Below are 21,956 nucleotides of genomic sequence, written 5' to 3'. Positions count from 1 at the left end.
TAATTGGTCTACTATATAATGAATACAAAACTCCTCGCAGCCTGGATGGTGGGAACTAGATCCAGGGTCTTCATTTCTACTTCCCAAATTGGTACGATTCTAGCCATGCGAATAAATGAGTTGATGTCGAGCATGGTAGAAACGACTTGATTACCAGTCAATGATGTAAACCGTTAACAAGTGTGAGAGAGACCACCAGTGATGTCAATGGTTCTCAAAGTACCCAGTACAATCCATGAAATGTGAATGAATGAATTGATGTCGAACACGTCACGGAATCCTCTGATCGAAAGTCAATGATGTAAATTGTCGTCAAAGGCGAGAAACCTGCCATTGATGCATGCAGACTTCAAGGTACTGTCGATTTCTAAGTCATCTTTCCAGATAATGTGCTGATGTCGATAGAAAGCGACCCGTTGCAGGCAAGCCCACAACACGAAATCATTGTTCAAGTTGAAGAAATGTTGCTGTAAGGACTGACTCAGGGATGGTCAAATGGATGACAAGTATTTTGCATATGAATGGTTTATTTGCAGAGACCTCTTGAACACATAACGACACGACAGATGGTTTGGTGACGATTGACCCAAAGTTAATACCCGGAAACGGTTGAAGACTTTCAAAGTGGTTTGATCAACTTTTAAGGCAAAGGATTTCCCAAGCCAGGTGAACGGAAAGTGTCATGTTCAAGAGCGGTGATAAGGTTCTTCTGTAACAAAGGATGACAAATTGGTTCATTCTTCTCTCTTTTCCCCACCATTTCTGGCAAGTACCTCTTTATTTTTAACAAGCTTGAGGAGGATAACATATGCTTGATTATAAGCTCATCCTTCGGATGAGTCCAACCTAGTTTTGATTCGAACCCTAGGAAGGAGTGGTTCGTTCCTGTTTGTAATTGAACAGGTCCTTTAATGTGAAATTTTAACGAGCCCAGTATAGGAGAAACTCGGCGTTTTTCAATTTTAGAGAGTCTGAAAAACTTAAGAAGACTCCAGGTTGAACTTTTTCGTAAATTTGTGTCCCCCAAGCCCGAAAAAGTATAAAATAATACCTGGGAGAACCGCTTGATCTTGCGACCAAGGCGTACTTTCATGATTAGTGTCTCTGACCTGAAAAGTAAAAAGCGATCAAGGACACGTCGTTTTATTTCCGTATCGAGTTTGAAACGAAAAAAACCCGGCAATCTTTTCCTGTTTTTACGGTCAGAAAAGGGCTATAAGGGGACCGTCTTCTAATTCCGTTTTAACGAGTGTAAAAGAAACGCTCGGCAATCTTTTCATATTTTTAGGAGTCAGAAAAGGGCTTAAAAGATGACTCTGATGTTTTGGTTCGTGAAAAATGACAATTTTCCCTCTAAATCCTTTTTGTCTTGCACAAAAACAACACATTACTCATACCTGTTTAAGATAGGCAAAAATACATTGAGAAAACATCTTTCCATGGTGAAAAATAAACAAACTTAGCATTCATTCATCCAAAAAACCTATAAAAAGACTTTTTACCATGTCATTTTTACCATTTTACTGTTGAGGTTGAGAAAAGGGCTTTTGGCAAGAAACTTCCTGTGGACATTGCGGAGAATCCGACCGTCAGAATCGAGCGCCGTCTCTTTCAGGTATTCCACAACATCCTCCTCCTCAATTTCATCCGTTTAGAATTTCATTTCAAGTTTTAGTTTGATTTTTTAGGGGGTTTAGGGTTTTAGAATATGTTTCTCGGGGACGCAGGTGCCCTATGGGCGACCTGCGTACCCCGACTTTTTCGTATATAGGAAAAAGGTCGGGGTACGCAGCCCGCCTTCAGACCAGCTACGTACCGCCGCTCTGTGTTCTGAACGCAGGGTGCATACCCCATGAAACACGCATTTTGAAACCCCAAACTCCAATTTCAACCAACCAAATTTTATTTAATGAATTCTAACTATTGTTTTTTGGTGTGTAGGGCACTCACCATGCTAGATTGGAGAGAAAGAGAACACGAAGACATTGATTTGGCCGCAATTGGTCATCAACCTTCTATTGATGCGTTAAAAGCATGCGGTCTGTACAAATACTGGGCCATACCTGGCATGAGGGGCCAGGTGCCATTCCTTGAGTGGCTGGTTGAAAGGTGGAACATTCAGGATCAATGCTTCTACATCGGAGAGAACCAGCTCGAGATAGAGCCCTCCGACATATATTTTCTCTCTGGCTTGCCTAATAGGGGCGAGCAACTGACTCTGTCCGGGACTAGGCTAGGTGGCCAATCCCTTGCTAGCCTCCGGCTAGAGTGGTGCAACAATCAAAACCAGGAGAAAGGGATAGAAATCAAGTACATATCCCTGCCCGAACTTATGGTGATAGCCTTTACTGTTACCAGACTCTGCGGCGCAACCGCCTTGCACATTGCCACCGGGTCCCAAATGCGGATGGCGATAGATTGCTACCGAGGCACCATTTTCAACTGGTGCGACGCTGTGTTGGCCAATATGAAGGGCCAACTAACCAGGGCAAAGAACGGACAATTGAAGACCTTTAGATATGGACCTTTAGTTGTGAGCTTTGCCCTAGAGAGAGTTCCAATGCTGATCCCCCAGCATCTTACTGTTCCAGTTGGGGCTCCTCGGGAGCCTAAGTTGACGAGATGGGTTGCGGTAATGGCCCGGCATCCTGATGAGGGCGCGACAGTTGTTCGATTTCCTGATGGTTACTTTCACTGGCTAGAGGGCCAGGTCTTTGCTATTCAGGATTTTCCCTATGCCGGAATGGATTTTCGGAATGATCCGGACATGGTTCTTCCACAGGGAGAACAGTGGGATGACAGAGGTATTCCATTTTTCACAAGTTTTTAAATTATGTATTTTTTTGTTTTTATATATCACCTCAAAAATGACAGCACAAATTTTCAAAATGCAGATGTAAGTCCACGGCGTCCGGCCAACCTCCGGGCTTTTGAGAGGAGAGTACCAGCTGTACCAACACCAGCCCCACAGGATGCGGCCGCAGAGACCTTAGCCAAGCTGGAACAGGATCTAGAGCGTCTGACGGCGGGTATACCAGAGACCACCATAGATGACATTCCTATTCGACTTCAGCGCTATGTGGTCGCAGTCCCAGGACCTTTTAGGAGGTTCCTGTGTAGGGTAGCGCGGGCAGTGGTCTCGTATAGAGAGCACCACCAGTGATTGGCTAGTCACTTTTGTAGACACATATGACATTTTTGGTTTTTTGTACTTATCATTTTTGCCGATCATAAGGTGTTTTTCAACCTATGATCGAAGACGATGTATATTTTTGACACACTCCTATATATATATATATATATCATTATTACCGGCTTATCTTGTTTTGACATATGTGATGAAATGTTTTTAAATTTACTTGCAAGATTATCGCAAATGTCTGTCCAAAATTCGAGAAGCAATTGCATCTGCTAATGTATTTAAAGACCTTGGAATATGCTGATATTCAATGTAATCAAATTCACGTTCCAAGAGGCGCACTCTCAAAAACAACCTTAATAACACAGGATTTCTAATGGCATATACTCTATTAAGCTGTAATACAATGAGTTCAGAATCTAACCTCACTATCAAACGTCGAATTCCAAATGAAATAGATTCAGACAATAATTCAACCACTGCACTGTATTCTGCAATGTTGTTCGTTGTTTGACCGAGGCTCACCCCATGCATAGAAACTAACTCGTCAGAGGGCGAATAGATAACCCAAGCTGCGGAAGAGATATTCTGTGTACTACGACAAGCACCATCGGAAAATCCAATGTACGTTTGGAGAGGCGTCGACATCTGCAATATCAAGAGTAAAACCAAGATAAGCCAGAATAACGACGAAAAACACACTTTCTAAGCTAATCACACTATCTAAACTAACAAACATACTAGCTAGAAAGAAAACCTAACCTAACTAAAAATTTCTCCATACCCATCATTTAAGCATAATACCTCTTTAGGTAAAGTCCATTTCTGGGTTTACCCAAAGAGTCCCCATCAAAATCTACCAGCTCATAGGCCCCTTTTGCTAGCTTTCGCTTTACAATGTAGGGTCCATGCCACATAGGAACGAATTTTCCATCACCTAGCTTATCGTTAGCTTGATCATATAATAGCACTAGGTCTCCCTCCGAAAAACTTCGAGGGGTCACATTTCTATCATACTGAGCTTTCATTCGCTTCGCGTGAATCTCGATTGCCAATGCAGCGTCACGTCGAGTCTCATCTAATTGAGCTAAGTATAATAAACGTTTCTCCTCTTCAGAAGTAGCTGGGAGTAATTCAACAGCCATTTGAAGTGATGGGATTTCGCATTCAATGGGTAACACAGCTTCCAAGCCATAAACTAGCTGGAAAGGAGTGAACCCTGTTGAAGTTTTCACTGAAGTTCGGTATGCCCATAGCGCTGAAAATAACATGTTGTGCCAATTCGACCGATGAATACCAATGATTCGTCGGATCATGATAACTAGAACTTTGTTGATAGACTCAACCAAACCGTTGGCTTGCGGATAATAAGGAGTAGAGCTATCGTGGCGTAAACCAAGCTGGCTTGTAAGCTCAGTCATCATGATGTTTCGAAAATGGCTCCCATGGTCAGTGATGATTGCTTGTGGGACACCAAACCTAGTTATAATGTGATTGAATACGAAAACTGCAGCTGTTTTGCCGCTTGCATCGAATGTAGGCATCGCCTCGGCCCATTTAGTAAAATAATCAATCGCGAGGATGATATATGCATGCCCCCGGCCGAGTGAGGGTTACAAGTAATAAAATCAATACCCCATTTGGCGAAAGGACCAACGACAATTATAGGATGGAGAGGAGCAGGTGGTGCGCGCATCTTGCGATCAAACACTTGACAGTTGTGGCATTTTCAGACTGCAATGATACAATCTTTAAACATGGACGACCAGAAATAGCCAGCACGCAACACCTTCTGAGCTGTGGCATACCCAGACATATGACCGCCACACGCTTCAGAGTGACAATCATTCAAAACCCTCTCAGCCTCTTCATGAGTTAAACAACGTCGAAAAACTAAGTCTGCCCCCCGAAGATAAAGTGTATCTCTAATAATTCTGTATTGCTGGGATTGAAACCGAATTTTTCGACGTTCCGACTTTGAAGCTTCAGGCCGAAAGGTTTGGGTTTGGAGATAGATGATTATATCCCCATACCACGGATCTAAAGTACTGATAAGAAACAAAGATTCGTCCGCAATGGACTCCTCTGCCACAGTTTCTGTGTCAGCATGCGGGAAATCACACATCAATTCCGCAAAAACTAAGGATTTCTTAGACTTGGACTTCTCGAACTCCAAGTCGAACTCTTGCAGGATAACAATCCATTTAGAGTACTTGCCCCCTAGCAGTTGTTTAGTCAAAATGTAAATCATAGGGTTGCAATCCGAAATAACTGTAGTTTTACGGAGAAGAATGTAGTGACGAAAATGCTGGACAGCTTGAATGGCTGCCAGGGCCAATTTCTCCATATGCGAATATTTTAGCTCAGTGGGGTTTAACGTCCTACTAAGATAATATATCACATGTTCCGTTCCAAATTCATCTTCTTGGACTAACACCATTCCAATAGTGGAATGTGAAGCTGCGAGGTATAAGAAATAGTCCTGGTTGTAGTTGGGAGGATGCAACAACGGTGCATGGGTCAACGCATGCTTAAGTGCATCAAAAGATTGTTGGGCAATCTCGTCCCAAAAGAATTGAGCGTTCTGTTTCAACAACCGTGTAAAACCCTTAGTGACCTCGGCGTAGTTTGGAATGAATCGGCGTAAAAAGTTTGCTTTCCCTTGCAAACTTTGGAGTTGGCGCAAACTCGAAGGAGGAGGCAATTTGATGATAGCTTCGACCTTCGAGGGATCGACGCGAATGCTGGCTTTTGAAACAACAAATCCCAGCAATCGACCCGCTTCTATACAGAATACACACTTGTGCGGATTCAACCGAATACGATAATGCCTACACCTCATAAAGATTGCTCGTAAGTGGACAAGGTGATCAGCTCGATGTAAAGAATGAGCAGGCAAATCATCGAGGTACGGTTGCACAATGTGCTTGATGTCATGAAATGCATAAGACATCGCCCGTTGAAAAGTGGCTCCGGCATTCTTAAGCCCAAAAGGTAATTTGCAGTAAGCAAATGTCCCCCATGGACAAATGAATGCCATTTTTGGTTGATCGGCAGGTATAATATTGATTTGATTATAGCCCGAAAAACCATCCATAAAGGAAAACATTTCACTTCCGGCACAATCATCAATGATTTGATCGATATAAGGCGTAGGATAGTTGTCTTTTGGACAAGCTCGATTTATATCCCTATAGTCGATACATATTCTTATTGTTCCTTGTTTCTTGTTAACCGGAACAATATTCGATACCCAATCCGTTAACGGGATTGGATAAATGAAACCTGCTTTCAACAGCTTCTCGATTTCTGCTTTAATCGCAACCGCTTTTCGAGGGTGAATCTGACGCAACCGTTGCCGGACGGGTTTAGCATCCGGGTAGGTCTTTATTTCATGAACAACAATGGCAGGATCGATTCCTGGCATTTCCTCGTAAGACCAGGCGAACACATCGCGGAATTCTTGGAATAGGGCCTTGTAAGTTTGAATTTCATCTTCTGTACATGAGGCACCTATATGAATGTTTTCTTCAATTCCGGGCTTCACTGAAATGTCAATGGGAATAGTGCGAGAAATATTCCCTAAATTCAACTCTGAATCAGAATGTTTCGTTGGATTCTGAGCGTCTTTGACATATTCAGCGGTAAAAATAGATGAAAAATCGTTTTCAAAAGCATCAACCTCAGGTAAAAACGAAGATCTATGATGGAGATCTTCCCATGGTAGATCGTCTACACTTAGGATTTCGCGAAGTCGCTCGTCAGATGACACGACTTCGGGAAACGCTATCCGTTCTAAGGTTGATGTGAAAAGTGATTCCTCACTGACCACATTCATTTGGTCGATTTGGGTTGAACGCGAGTCGGTAAAAGACACGACGGCTTCATAAGCAATTTCATATGGACTCAAAGGCATAGCATCACCGAATGAGTCTATCTCAGATTCAGATGGGACAATCCAAGGATCGTCGTAAATAATGGTGTCTGATGTAATCATATGAATTGATGCAAATGAAGGGTCTGCGTTGATTGGAGGGAAAGGAAAAGTTCCCAGTAAACCGGAATCTTTAACTAAACCTACGCCAACGTCCCTATAAGGGATTGTCGTCTTACCGACATGCTGGATACTCTCTGAAGAGGCTGGGTCGGATGAAAAGTATGTCAGCTGATCAATTGTCACGATCTTGCCGTTATGTGGAAACTTTATTACTCTGAAGACCGATGAAACAACCGCTGTCATAGCATATGACCAACTTCGACCCAAAAGAAGGTTGTAGTCTAGAGGGGCATCAACCACCTCCACATCCAGACTAACGGTTTTACCTTCTACCCCTATAGGCAATTCCTGTAGAATACCAAATGGACGGAACCCACGGCCATCAAAGGCCTTAAGGATGGTCGGGGATTGGTTCAGCGAAGGAGAACCAAGCGATCTCCAACACTGAATCGACATAATACACGTGGAAGCTCCCTCATCAATTACAGTCCGATGAATAGGCCTGTTTTTGACTATCACTGGAATCTGGAAAGCCATTTGATGGGGTAGGCGCGGTGTACTATTTTCTAGATCGAAGATTATCAGATTCGGGTCCTGAACATCAACAGCTCCGATAGCCGACAAAAGTAATTTTCGTTGTGCTGGGCATGATTGCAGCACTTCTAAAGCCGACATTGCTGAGGGTGAAACAGCTAAGTCCTCAACAATGTTGTAATTCTGGGCCGCTCTTGCATGTGGATTGAAAGCAGACCTTCGAAGAACACCCTTGGCGGGCGGTTTGATTACTAAGTCCGGGTTAGGTTTTTCGATCTGTAGTGGATCGGAACCAGGAGCTGAGGTTGATGGATTAGAATGAGAAGATTCTGCTTCCTTACCATCAACAGGATTCTTACTACCATAATCTTGCGACCGAGTCGCAATCCTCACATGAGACATCATCAAAATGGGTTCTTCACTGGCAGTCGAGGAAGAACCTATCATCTTACTCTCCTGCTTTGGAAATGGATCTTTCAACACAGCAGGAGTGAGAGAACCTTTGACTATTTTCACAACCTCGGCCCGATGAGGGCAATCTCTTGTAAAATGATCTTCTTCACAAATAAGACAAGGATATCGAGGTTTGCGCTTTTCGTCATTGGTTTCCGAATTTTCTGTTTTCTCCTTTGGAGCCTTGTCTGCTTTAGCCTTCTTCTTTCCTTTCTTCTTTCCACCGTTTTTTGATTTGGCCGTAGATGACTCTACAGCGTGAATATCGGCGGAAAGTTCAGGAGAAGACTCTCCTGTCGGGGAATCAGGCAAGGTGATTATAGGAGTAGTAGAATTCTTGGAAGATTTCTTCTTGCTCTTTGTGTTCACCGTACCAATCATACCATCAGCGGCATGAGATCCCGAAGGAGCAGCAGCGATTTGATTCGATTTTGAAGATCTGGGATTTCTCGTGTAACGTACCCGACTGAGTATAAACTAAGTCAAGGTACTGCGCCTGAGCAATGACTTGCTCCTCAGTAACTACTCCGGCCTTAGCTACATCTTCAGTAATCTTCGGTAATAATGATTTAACAAACCATTCAGCTAAGATTTGGTCCGGAATAAAAACTTTCACTAACCTTCTTCGACGTCTCCACTCATGAATGTGATCAGAAATATACGTGGACGTCGATTGTTTTAGTGAAGTTAATAACTCCGTGCCGTTATCGTATCTGACCGGCAACTGAAAGTGAGTTAAGAACGAGGTAGCTAACTGGCTAAAATTGTAAAAAGAGGCCCGTGGTAACTCAATGTACCACTTGGCCGCGAGACCAATGAGTGTACGCTGGAAAAGATGTAAGCGGATCGAATCATCCGAGATAGAATTTGAAGCACACCAGAGGTGGTAAGTCATCACGTGATTGGACGGATCCTCTCCAGACTTACCTTCGAACTTGGGTATATCACTGGGCAACTTATTTGGCATTGGCGGCCAGAACGGAAGATATTGAATTGGATCGTTCGTTAGGCGCGTCAAGTCTGGTAAATCCAAAGTTGCGATAAACGGTAATTGCCGGTTAGGATCTCTAAAACTCTGGGTCACAAGACCAGTCCCAGGAGGAGGATATCCAGGATAACTAGGAACAGGAATCGCATTAGGGATATTATATCCTCCTGGAAAACCAGGATTAACCGGACCGTACTGGGGTTGTTGAGGTTGTTGATAAGTGTACCCAGGATACGGTTGATACTGGTAAACGGCTGTTGGACAGCTTGCCCATATTGGTACTGTCCCTGGTACGGTTGATGAACAAATTGTGGTTGAGTAGTGACAACCGTACTTATACCAGGCTGACCTACAGGCATCTGAACCGTAGTTTGAATCGTAGATCCAGATAAGGGTAAAGATGTCTGAGGAGTAGTTACAGAGACAGTAGAAACAGGAGCTGTCGATACTCCAGAAGTAAGTGCGGCAGATGTTGCGGTAGTTGCAGCAACCGTTTGAGATGGAGTACTAGGTGCAATTGGCGGCTGAGTAACTACTGAAGTTACAAAAGTTTGAACATTTGACTGGACAAGTTGCGGTTGCTGGGGTGAACCAGAAACTACGGGTTGTCCGGTTTGAGGTAACAACTGTATACTTGGCTGCAACACCTGTTGACCTTGTGATGGATCCCACACTATCATTCCAGGGTATTGACCCATAACAGGTTGAGGATAGGATTGATAACTGAAAGGTATAGTTCCCATACCTTGAACATATGACTGACCTTGAGGTGGTTGATAACCTTGACTCGGTTGATAACCTTGGGGTAAATACTGATACTGGGGTTGACCTTGACCTTGAGGTTGATACCCTTGAGGTAAATATTGATACTGAGGTTGACCCTGGGGTACATATTGAGGCTGGGGTTGACCTTGAGGCATGTATTGTACCATAGGTACATACTGACCTTGAGGCTGCCCCCCAGACACAATTTGTGTACCTTGAGGTTGCCCCCCAGGCGTTAATTGAGGCTGCCCCCCAGGCGGTAATTGACCACCTTGAGGTTGAGAAATGGGAACTGAACCTGACATCATGTAAATGTCCCCTACACCCAATGGTTTATTACCATTGTTTCCAGCTAATAACCCATGATCAACGGGTTGAGGAGATGCCCCTGCAAAGATACCAGAAAGTGACTGATACCCGGTGGGAACAAAAGGTCCGCCGTGTAAGAAAGATTCAGAAGATTGAGTGAACACGGACGACTGACCAGACATATTTACAGGAGTATAAATACCTCCAGGTGGAAAAGGAGTACGAGGTGGAGAAAAACTTAACCCTGAGTTGTCTAAATAGTTAGTTAACGAAAGGTACCAAGTAGTACTTCTAGGAGGACTGTAAAAGATAGATTCACGCTCCCTTAGATCAATAGTAGGTTGATCTTCAAGGTTAGAGACGCCTATTTCTTCCTCTGGAGCAAGTTCTTCAATAGCAATCAAACCAGTAGGAAGATTTTCGGTGATAACTCATTCTACTCTTGGTGAATCTGGAACACTAGAAGTTGGAGTAACAGGCTCAGATATTTCAGGTTCCTCACCTAAATCACTAGTAGATGAAAAGCTACCAGCAAGCTCGGAAACTGTAACAGTTTCGGGATTATAACCTGTCTCTAGACTTTGGTAATCTGGATGGACTACCAAGGAAGACTCTCCTTCTTCAGGTGAACCTACTCTACTGCCACTAGGAGGAGTTACAAGGACCTTCAATCCTTCGTACTGACCCGGGACGTCTTCAGGAGGTCCACCCCGCGATCTACGGAGTTTCCTCAACAAATCAGTTCCAGTAACAATCTCAGGTGACTTGCCCCGAAGTCTACGGGACTGTCTCGGTAATTCCGCCACAGCTAAAAACTTTTAACTACTACACACGAAAACAAAGTAAAATCTCAAATCAAACCACCTAAAGTCTCTAAAGAACCAAACAAATTTGAATCATACGCCTAAAGAATCTAGGGCGTCAAACCAAACACAAACAGTAGCCTTCCAGACCGAAAACACTAGTTGGAGATGAAACCCAACATCGCTGGATTCAGTACAGAAGTGGCGGGTGGAACAGTTACCCCGGCAACCTGCTTAATGAATAGACCGGCACAAGTTCCTCCACTTTAACCGTCTCGAGTGAAGTGAACCCCCCGGAAAATCCAAGTGAGTCTAGCCGACGTCTGCTCCAGGTACAGTGGGATCTTCCCTCCACCGTCACCTCGGTAGAATCCTAAAGATAATGGTCACTAAGGTTACCAACCGCAACAAATGCACCTGGGGGAACAGTCTACACTTCGACAGCACGCAAGGGCAGAGTATCAAGCTCAATCCCCTTACCGGTTCCTTGACAATAATCCAAGGTTTACCGATAAGTGACCCCTGGCTCCTCGACAATGGTTAATCCGAGGTTTACCATTTGTAATACATGTGTGTCTGGCGTCGTTCCCAACGAGGGAGGATTGATCCCCTCACTGGTTCAGACACGAGCTCGTGCTTCTCCTTTAAGAGGAGCTTTCCCAGAGTACAAATGAGACAATTGGATTTATTCTATCACAAGATAAGCTACTTTTTTGGTTTTGTTGTCTTGGAGAGTTAATTACTCTCCTACTCCAAGACACTAGCCTGATCTAAATTAGTGTTTCAGAGCCCTAGTAAATAAAAGTTACTAAGTTGATTTTACTTTAAGCGTTAATTTTATGGTTTTTCTTAAAGACAAAAGGTAGCGGAAATGAAACCAATGGTGTGTAGACTCGACTCGCAACCACTACAAAGATGCACCTAAGATGATTTACGCTACTTTTCTTTTTCAATGAAATTCTTAGCTAAGAAAGTTTAGAGAATGCAAATTTATATAAAAACAACTCTCTTGGCAACGAAAATCAAAGAAATAAAAATCTTTATCTTTCCAAGCATACAAACATGACCACTCATTACGTGCACGAAAACTTCTTTCTCTTTCAAAATACTCCAAAAGCTACTTGAAACAAAACTTTTCAAAGGAGATGTTTTTGTATTTTTTTTTATTTAATAAAGCATATAAATCTATTTTAACGAAAATCAATCTCAAAATCTATAAAATCTATGAAAAATTGACTCACAAGCAAATCAAAAGGAAATTTACTCTAAAGCAAACCTAACGAGGCAAAAGCCTACAAGGATGATTCTAGGTTGTTTTACTTGACCACAATCAAGCCAAGGACCAGCTAATGTAGAATCAAAAACCAGTCAAAACAAAACTCAAATCTTTTTGTTCTTTTTGTAAAATGGAATTCAATACTCAATCAACAAGCACTTCGAAATTCGCCAAAGAGACAACTCAAAGGTAAGTTGCTCTCATAGGTAGACTTTATGACAGGTCCGACTCCTAAGAAGACTGACAAAACCAGAGAGATTAAAGCTTGACAACTTCTACCGCCAAAGTCACTACAGGGCCTACTCAAAAATCAAACCCTCGGGCTTAAACTTCTATGAAATCCACTAAAACACTCAATGCTATCGAAACAAGTTCAGGTGAAGATCTTTGACAGGAGACTAATGGATCTGGGCAGTAAAAACTAAGAAAAAGCAAAATCTAAGAGGAAAAATGTAAAAAATGGAAATTTCTTAATTTTTAGCAGGGTACGCAGGAAACCTGTTAAGACAGGTGCGGGCCCGCTCTGTGCACACAGCAACAGTGCGTACAGGTACGCACTGTGCAATACTCAGAGGGTGCGTACTATTGGAAAAACCAAGAAAAACTAAATCTAATTTAACCCTAAGCTAGCCCACCCAAATACAAAGTCACACAACCAAAAACCAGAAAATAAATGACTTTTCTCAGAGCAAAGTTGCATACAAAGGAAAAAACTTTCACATCAATGGAGTCCCCAGTGGAGTCACCATTTTGTCAGGCGGAAAGAGTCGGAGGTGCGGACACAACCAACCTCCCTAGGAGCCTAAGACTCTCTAGTGACAAACAAGACAAACAAGAGCAATCCTTCTCTAAACATGCATTTACCATACGAGAAATCAAGTGTTTAGATCCTACCTGTAGTCCAACGCTGTTGTAGTAGTCCAGCCTCGCCGATCCGGATGAGCTCCTCCTTCACTTCGAAACCTGCATTCACTAACAATCAAACGATTAAGTAGCACTTGATAATCTCATAAAATAAAACATATTTAAAATATAGACCAAGGAGTACATGAAACAACTCATAAATAACAAGTTATTGAGAAGAATGGACTCATTTGCATTAATAGGAAACAAAAGGAACAATTACAACCTGAGCCTTGGTGTTGTGCAAGTCCCTCCCAGGGTCCATCAAGAGTTCTCCTTTACTTTGACAAAGCTCACCCACTTCCAAATGAAACAAGAAAGGATGGGAATCTCTCTTCACAAGCTTCAAAATGGGAGTCCTAATTCCAGCAGCATCTACCCTTAGAAATGTTTAGCTTTCAACCTCCCCTCCTTCTAGCCCAATGCCTGTATTTATAGTCCTCAAGAGGAAGTTAATCAGGTCCACCATCAATGGGATAATCCCCTTTTTGGATGGGATAGCTCCTCTCTTGATGGGATAAATTCCTCTTTCATAGGGGTACATGAACCATCTGGAGGCGATCAATACACGTCGAACAACCTTCTAGAATGCTCTAGAAATGACCACAAGTAACTTTTTAAAGATGAAACTCGCGCCTTTTGACCTTTACAGGGGTACGCACCTGCCCCTTTACATACAGAGCGTACAAGTACGCAGTTTTTGTGAACATTAGGTGCGTACACGCAGGTAAGGCCGAGAGAATCTGCGTACCCAGAGATAAACACATTTACTAAGACTTTCTCTCTTTTTGGAGTTTGACATGGAGAGCAGAGGCATAAGACTTGCCCAGGAGGATAGCATGACTGTTGATAGAGCCATACTAACTGTAAATAGCCATGGCGACATTTTTTAGTGTAACAAGGACATGTCAAATATTAAATATTTTCACTGTCACAAGTTGGGACACTATGCAATGAAGTGTATGAACAAGAAGGCCAGCAAGAAGCCCTTAGGAGGAGTGGCAGGTAAAGCTATTTCTTCACAATTCAAGCTAGATTTCACCCTCATCATTTGCATCGTGACGTCGGTAATGGGTAGTGCGTGGTATCTGGATAGTGGAGCCTCATTCTATATGACCAACGAAAAAAAGTTCTTCAATGACTTGGAGGAGAAGGACCTCCAGACGCACATCAAAATGGGTGATGATGGGAGGTATAACGTGACTGACATCAATACTATTACCTTTGAAAGGGAGTATGGTTATCCTCTCATATTAAAATATGTCATGTGTGTTCCGGGTTTGAAGAAGAATTTGGTTTCAATTTCCATGTTGGAGGACCATGGCTACAATGTGATATTTAGCAAAGGAAAGGCTTTCCTTCATCACATAGCCTAAGGACAAGTGAAGTGGATCATGGTTCGGGTGAAGAACCTCTATAAATTGTATATAGAAGATTGTGGTAATTTGAGCACAAAATCAAAGAAGGTGCAGAGTCGAGACATTGGTGAGTTGTAGAATAGAATATTGGGTCACTTACACCACAGAGATTTGAAGGTCATGCAGTAAATTTCTACAGAAATTCCCAAGGACACACTAGAGTAAAGATACACATGCAAAGTGTGTACATTGGGGAAGTACACCAAAGCTACCTTTCATGATAAGGACCGTCGAGTGCAAGAATTTCTTGAAAGAGTTCACTCAGACGTGTGTGGACCGTTCTCAACAGCCTCCACTGGCAAGCAAATGTATTATGTAATATTTGTAGATGATTTTTCTCATAAGTTCTGGATTTTCTTCATGCAAAATAAAGATCAGATGTTAGCTAAATTTTGTGAATTTAAATCACTTGTTGAGAAAGACACTGGCAGGAAATTTAAAGTTATCAGGAGCAATAATGGTGGAGAATATGTGTTGAATGAATTCAAGAACTTCTTTCCATCAAAAGGCATTCGACGGGAGTTAATATCACCCCATAACCCAAAACAAAATAAGGTGGATGAAAGGAAGAACATAAGTATTATGGGGGCTGCATGAACGATGTTATATGATTAGGGCCTACTGTTTCACTTGTGGGTTGAAGCATGCAACACAATTGTATATGTGTATAACAGGAGTCTTCATTGGATTCTCGGGATGAGTACACCAAAAGAAGATTTTTCAGGTAAGAAACCAGATGTGAAACACTTCAGGTACTTTGGTTCATCAGTCTATTGTCATGTGACCAAGGATGCGAGGAAAAAAATAGAACCAACAACTGCATTAGGCATATTAGTAGGGTACACTGATACACCTCACAACTATCAAATGTACCTTCCATCTCACATGATGATAGTGGTTTGTAGAGATGTGAAGTTCGATGAAGAGAAAGCCATGAGATGTTCCCTTGAGAGGAAGCTTCAGTTGCATGGAGAAGATGAGCTTTTAGCTCCAAAAGAAGAACCTCAGGATGATGTGGAGCAGCCACATGTAGAGGAGAAGAAAGTGGAAGCACCCACTCATGCAAACACTTCTGGAGATGGAAGGAAGCACATTGGAGAGGTAGTTAGATTAATGCATGATGCTAGAGAGAATGTGGGAGCACCCACATCATAGCGCAGGGAGAGGAGGTCACCAGGATGGTACACTGGCTACATGGCTCTGATGAGCGAGAGTGTAGATATTGATCCATCCTCATTCGAATAAGCAATGCAAAAACTAGTATGGGTTGATGGCACCATGGTGGAGGAGTATGACTCCATTATCAAAAACAGTGTTTGGGAAGTGGTCCCAAGACCAGCAGACAAGTCAGTGGTGAGTTCTAGATGGCTTTACAAGATAAATCAAGTAGCAGATGGGAGTGTGTATAAACACAAGGCCATATTTTTGGCCAGAGGGTTCTCTCAGGTGGAGGGAATTGATTATGAGGAGACATTTTCTCTAGTAGAAATTTACTTGTCAATCAGATCTATTCTAGCACTTTCAACACAGATTGGATGGAAGATACATCATATGGATGTGAAGACAACATTCCTCAATGATGTGATTGAGGAAGAGGTGTACATTGAGCAGCTGGGAAGATTTGAGACCTTCAACAGAGAGTCACATGTGTGCAGACTCAAGCGAGAATTGTATGAATTGAAACAAGCACTCCATGCTTGGTACACCAAGATTGAGAGCTATTTCACCAGGTTGGGCTTCACCAAAAATGAAGCAAATGCAAACCTTTACCATATCATGGTTGAAGGTAAATTGTTGATTATAGTATTATATGTCGATGATTTAATTCTAACAGGTGATGAGAAGCTGGTAAAATCTTGCAAAGAGGATCTTGTAAGAGAATTCGAGATGAAGGACCCAGGGCTCATGCATTATTTCCTTGGTATGGATGTATGGAAAGGAGATGAGGAACTATTTGTCTCTCAGGGAAAGTATGCCAATGATATACTGAAGAAGTTTCACATGGAGAGCAGCAAATCCATGGAGACTCCTCTAACACATAATTAGAGGAAGGAAGATGCTAGTTCACGTGAAGTAGTGGAGGCTACTATTTACATGCAGCTTGCGGGTTCACTTATGTATTTGGTAACACACGACCATACATATGTTTTGCAGTTAACTAGTTTAGTGAAGCAATGATTAAGCCTTCACATGTAGGCTAATTTTCCGTGGTTTTTCCAAAAAAAAAAAAGATTTGCCAATTTCCATTTATTTCTAAAAATGATTCACCCAAGTTTTATAGTATAAATTATTTTACCTTAAAAATTGCAAAAATTGTATAAAGGATATATATAAAAATATTATAAATTTGCATGTTTTTACAAAGATATCAACAAACATTTTATAATTCGCAATTTGAGGACTAGTAATATTTGCTAAGGTTTCTAGACTTTAAGACAAATATTCATGCTTAAAATTTTCCTTGGTTAAGCCAACCAAAATCTATTGGAAGGCAACTAAACATGTGTTTAGATACCTTAGAGGCACCACTCAGTTTAGTCTTTGGTAGAGACAAACAGAGGGAGTGAAGCCACAAGGCTTCACAGATGCAAATTGGGCAGGGAGTTCATCTGGCAGAAAGATCACATCAGGGGAATCTTCAGTATTGGGTCAACAATAGTTTCTTGTCACAGTAGAAAGAAGAGCTCAATTGAACTCAATTCGGTAGAAGCAAAGTACATGGTTGCTAGTCAAAAATCTTGTGAGGATAATTGGAGAGGAAGATCCTTGTTGGGTTATTTGGTCAACAAATGGATCCTACGGTGATTTAATCTGACAATCAAATTTGTATCAAACTCTTTGAAAATCTAATTATTCATGATTGGTCACAACATATCAACATCCGATACCACCATCTATGAGATTGTATGCAGAGGAGAATCATGTTGCTGGAGTACATTCCTACAGAGGAACATGATGCAAATATTTTAACAAAGGCATTGTCAAGATGAAAATTCAAGTTTCATAAAGACAAGATTGGGGTAGCACATAATTCATTTCTTGCTGAGAGGGAGTGTTGAAAATGCAACAAGAAAATCCTAATTTAATTTTTTCCTTGAATTAAATTGGGAATGAAATTGTAATTCCACATCTCATGACAGCTTTATTAGTTAACTAAGTTAATTTGACCTAGTTGGCTCAGTTAGTTCGAGTTGAGGGTCTAACTTGAGTCATGTAGAGTGTCTCCTACATTATAGGATCCCTAGTTGAGTTTATTTTGAGTTGTAATTAATTAATTCAGTTTAACTGAGTTACAATTAGTTAAACTAGTTCTGACTGTTGGAGGAAATAGTGGGAGGTCTAGTAGTGTGGTTCTTCCTTTAGTGATCAACCAGTAAACTGATTATTCACTCATAAATAACTCATGCATGTCAAATATGAGAGTTACCTAGTTGAAATTGGACTTCAAGGACATTGTAATATCAGTTGTATAATCATCCAAATAGTGCAGGTGGTGCATGCAGTCAAAGGAATCCCTATGAGGATTGTGAAATTTCATTTGAGGAATTTCCCTAATTAATAGGGGGATAATTCCCAAGGAAACAATGCAAAGAAATAGGGACTTGGGAAAACATAAAATTGGTAAAGTATTGGCGTAGGCTTGTCTAGGAAGTTGTTGGGCTTGATCAAAGCATTGTAATTTGCTCATATTTGTTTACTAATGCAATATATTGATAGCAAGGGTTTTAGCTATGGCTTTCCCCATGAAATAAATGTGTAATGTGTTGATTGAATTATTTCTCTTGTATGCTTCATGATTTCGCGATCATTTAATTGTTTCCTCTAATGAGTAGAGTAGATTCAAGTCTATTGTTTTAGCATATTATAATTAGTAGTTTGAATCTGCAAGAAATTTTCTATAGAATTCAGTTGTAATAAAGATGGTAATTTGAATTTATGCCATTTTATTCCAAACCATGCAAAATTTTACCAAAAGAACAAATTTACTCCATGAAATCTTGATAAATCTCACAAAAAATAAAGAAAACAATCTTACATATTCATAATTCACTTTAGTTGACAATCACATTGAGATCCCATAGAAATATCAGGTTTACAACATGATCTGTCATGGAAAAAGCTTCTGTAATTTTATTAATATTGAGAAAATTTCAAGTTACAAGATGGGTTTTCATAATTGCATGGAAAGGCACTGACAACCCAACACATACTTCAAAATTCCTCCCTTTACAACAACTTCAAAATATCCCAACAATTTCCAAAAAAAAATTGACAAAGTTTCCTTACATTAGAAATATTTCCCCTGTTTTACAATAAAATTAGGCCTATATATATCCTCTCAAGAGTCGCCGCCCTAACCCTAAATCGCTAGTGGTATTCAACAACAATTAGGAATTTTAACAAAAATGACAATTATTCTCTAACTAACTTCTTCTATAATTTTCCAAAAATATATCAGTTGTAGAGTGTGTCCCATCTGCCTTGCTTGTAGTGGACTTCTCTCTATCTCTCTCTCTCTCTCTTGCTCTCTCTTGCTCATGCATTGGGCTTCTCGTGCACTGAAAGCAAGGTTGCAAATCACCTTGGTTGGGTCACTGGTGGGGGTCACCTTTGCTAAACTGGCACCTATGGCTATAGATATGGTTCTACGTGTTGCTATTGGGGTGGCCTATAAATGGAGCCTTATTCTATAAAACCATCTATGTCATTGGTCCTCCAACATAGGACCGTACAAGTCCCATTTGAGTGGCCAATATGTACAAATCCATTAAATCTTTCCATTCCTTGTTGAACATAATGTCACATGTAGCTTGCGCATCTAAAATGGACCCTTCTAGATTTGTGACTACATCATAGTTCACCTTGCCATGTTCTTTGAAAATATTCTTAAAAATGAACAAGACTCAAAATTGATCTCCACACAGGTTTATGATGTATTTTCCCTACAGGGCATGGCCCTCTTCCCAAAATCCTATTACACGCCTCCTCCCACATTTACCCACTTTCTATGGTATACCTACGGTAAACATGAGATTAGGGTCACTATGATAAGACTTAACCTCCTATATGACCTTAAGGAAATGGACTCGACAACTTAAGACTTTACTAGCTTCCCTCATGTACTATAAGACCTCCAGGAGCCACATAACCCCTCCAGGTGTCCAACCCCTGAGCTAACTCTCTCTTTCACTAACCTAGAGCCTCAGTCGCTCTGTGGACAAGGCCTCCAAGCCACTGTAAGCCTTCAGTTTTTCCCACAATCCTGCTTCCTAAAGACTATGGACTTTTCTAGTCAGTTTTATGCCAGGGACCCCAAAGTTTGAGCCACTTTTTCAAGGCTAGGACTCATGCCTCTGCTCATAACTAAATGAAACTTCTAGAAAATATAAATAACATGAAAACAAAGCTTCTAAACCAAAAACTTAAATAAGGACTTGACCTGACCCCTCCCAACCAGGACGAGCATTCCATTAAACACATGGTAAACATGCAACCTACAGGTCTGTTTTAGGGAAAACCCAACACCCCCCATCTTTGAATTATTGACTCAAATAATGGGGACCCTTTATATTAATTTTTGGCTAAGCATATTTTATGATTTTCATTTAAGTTAATTGTCTTACAATTTTGTAATTTTTCATTTTTCATCGGATTTCTATCTTGATTGTTTCATTGAATTCAACTTTTCACTAGCTCTCCATCGATACTTGTTTCGCCTCATTTAGTCAACCGATTTGTAAATAACACTCCTTTGAAGTTTGACCATTTTCTCGCATGGACTAAAAAATGTTAATAAATGTATGATATTTCAATTTTTGCAATTAAAATAGTTAGTCATTACGAATATTAACTCTCAGTTAATTTTTACTAATTCTTTCATTTTTCACTAACAGTCCTACCAAAGTTACCCATCTAAATTATACAATAGATGAAAACACGTTTCGAGGTCTTGGTAATTTACTCCAATTTGTTATTTTAAAACAAATTTCCAAACCCAAAACCCCAAAATTGTTAAGTGGCTATAGTCCAATTTAAAAGATTGTTAATTCACGTGGGCCCCACTTCACCTCCCTTCTCTTCCTTCCAAAAAAATTACAATGAAATTTTGCGATTACGAAATTGCGATATCGCATATCGCAATTTCATTAAGCTCCTCAATTTGTAACTTGCAATTTTGCGATCGGAAAATATGCGATGGGTTAAATTTTTTTATCATAAGGTTTCTCTCCACCTTATAACTCCCAACTCACTTGCCTTACCTCACCCTCACGTCACTTTCCTTCCATCTCACCTCACCTCACCCTTTATCCCTCCTTTGACTTCCCCTATCCCTCCATACCCTCCACTCCTTATAACTCCATTACTCTCCCCACTCCAAATCGGCATACGTGAATGTTGTAAAAAAATTGTATTCTAAAATTTTTAATTAGAATATAATATTGTTCTATTAATATTATAATATTTATATATTAATTGTAAATTTTAATTATAATTTTTATATAATACAATTATAATATTAATATAATAGTATTTTAATTAATCATTAAATTATTTTTTAATTAATTTAATTCAGTTAATAATTAATTTATAATTAATTAAGTTTAATAACATAGTTACAATTAATTAGTATTGATTAATTAATAGCTATTAACTAATTTAGAATTAGATTTTAACTAAAAAAGTCTGATTTATAGCCCAAACAATGAAAATTTCATAATTCTGACAATTTTAATATACCAACTTTGGAAGCTCATAAATGGAGTTTTAATTGGCCAAATTAGACCCATGATAGCTCATTGGAAAGATAAAATTATGGAGAATATTTATGAAGTAGTTTTATTTCTATATTTGACCATTTATTACATATAAAATCTAGCAGTAGATCAAGCTTCGAATTTCTTAACAAAACTAATTTCTGAGTTTAATTTTATGCATTTTCATTTGCCCACAACTTCTTCTAGGTGCATATCATTAACTTATGTTCCCCTTGACCAATTATATCATCACAGACATCAATAGAAAGATTTGATTCCTTTTCATTAATTATTTAGTTAAGTTTTGGTTGTATATGTTTTAATTCCATATTTAGCATTTTGATTTTATTTTTTCATTTTAATTCTGTTTTGATCTGTTTTTGTAGGAAAAAAATTGAAGAGATGAGGAGAAGAAAATCTCAATCAATGAGAATGCTCCAATAATAGAAGAATGGAATTTTTGGCCAATGAAAATTGATGGAGTAGATTTGTTCTTCAACAAACTTTCTTGTTGAGAATTCTTTTGTAAATATTTTAAATAGTAGGTTGTAGAATGTATTAGGGGATTCTCTCCTCTACAATTCTAGGGTTCTTAAAGAACTACTGTAATAGGAAT

This window comes from Pinus tabuliformis, chromosome J (assembly GCF_031772625.1).
Source record: "Pinus tabuliformis cultivar Carrire ecotype Pingquan chromosome J, CPIR1, whole genome shotgun sequence".
NCBI lineage: Eukaryota > Viridiplantae > Streptophyta > Pinopsida > Pinales > Pinaceae > Pinus > Pinus tabuliformis.
The sequence above is the reverse complement of the archived record's forward strand: the minus strand, read 5'-3'. Positions refer to the sequence as shown.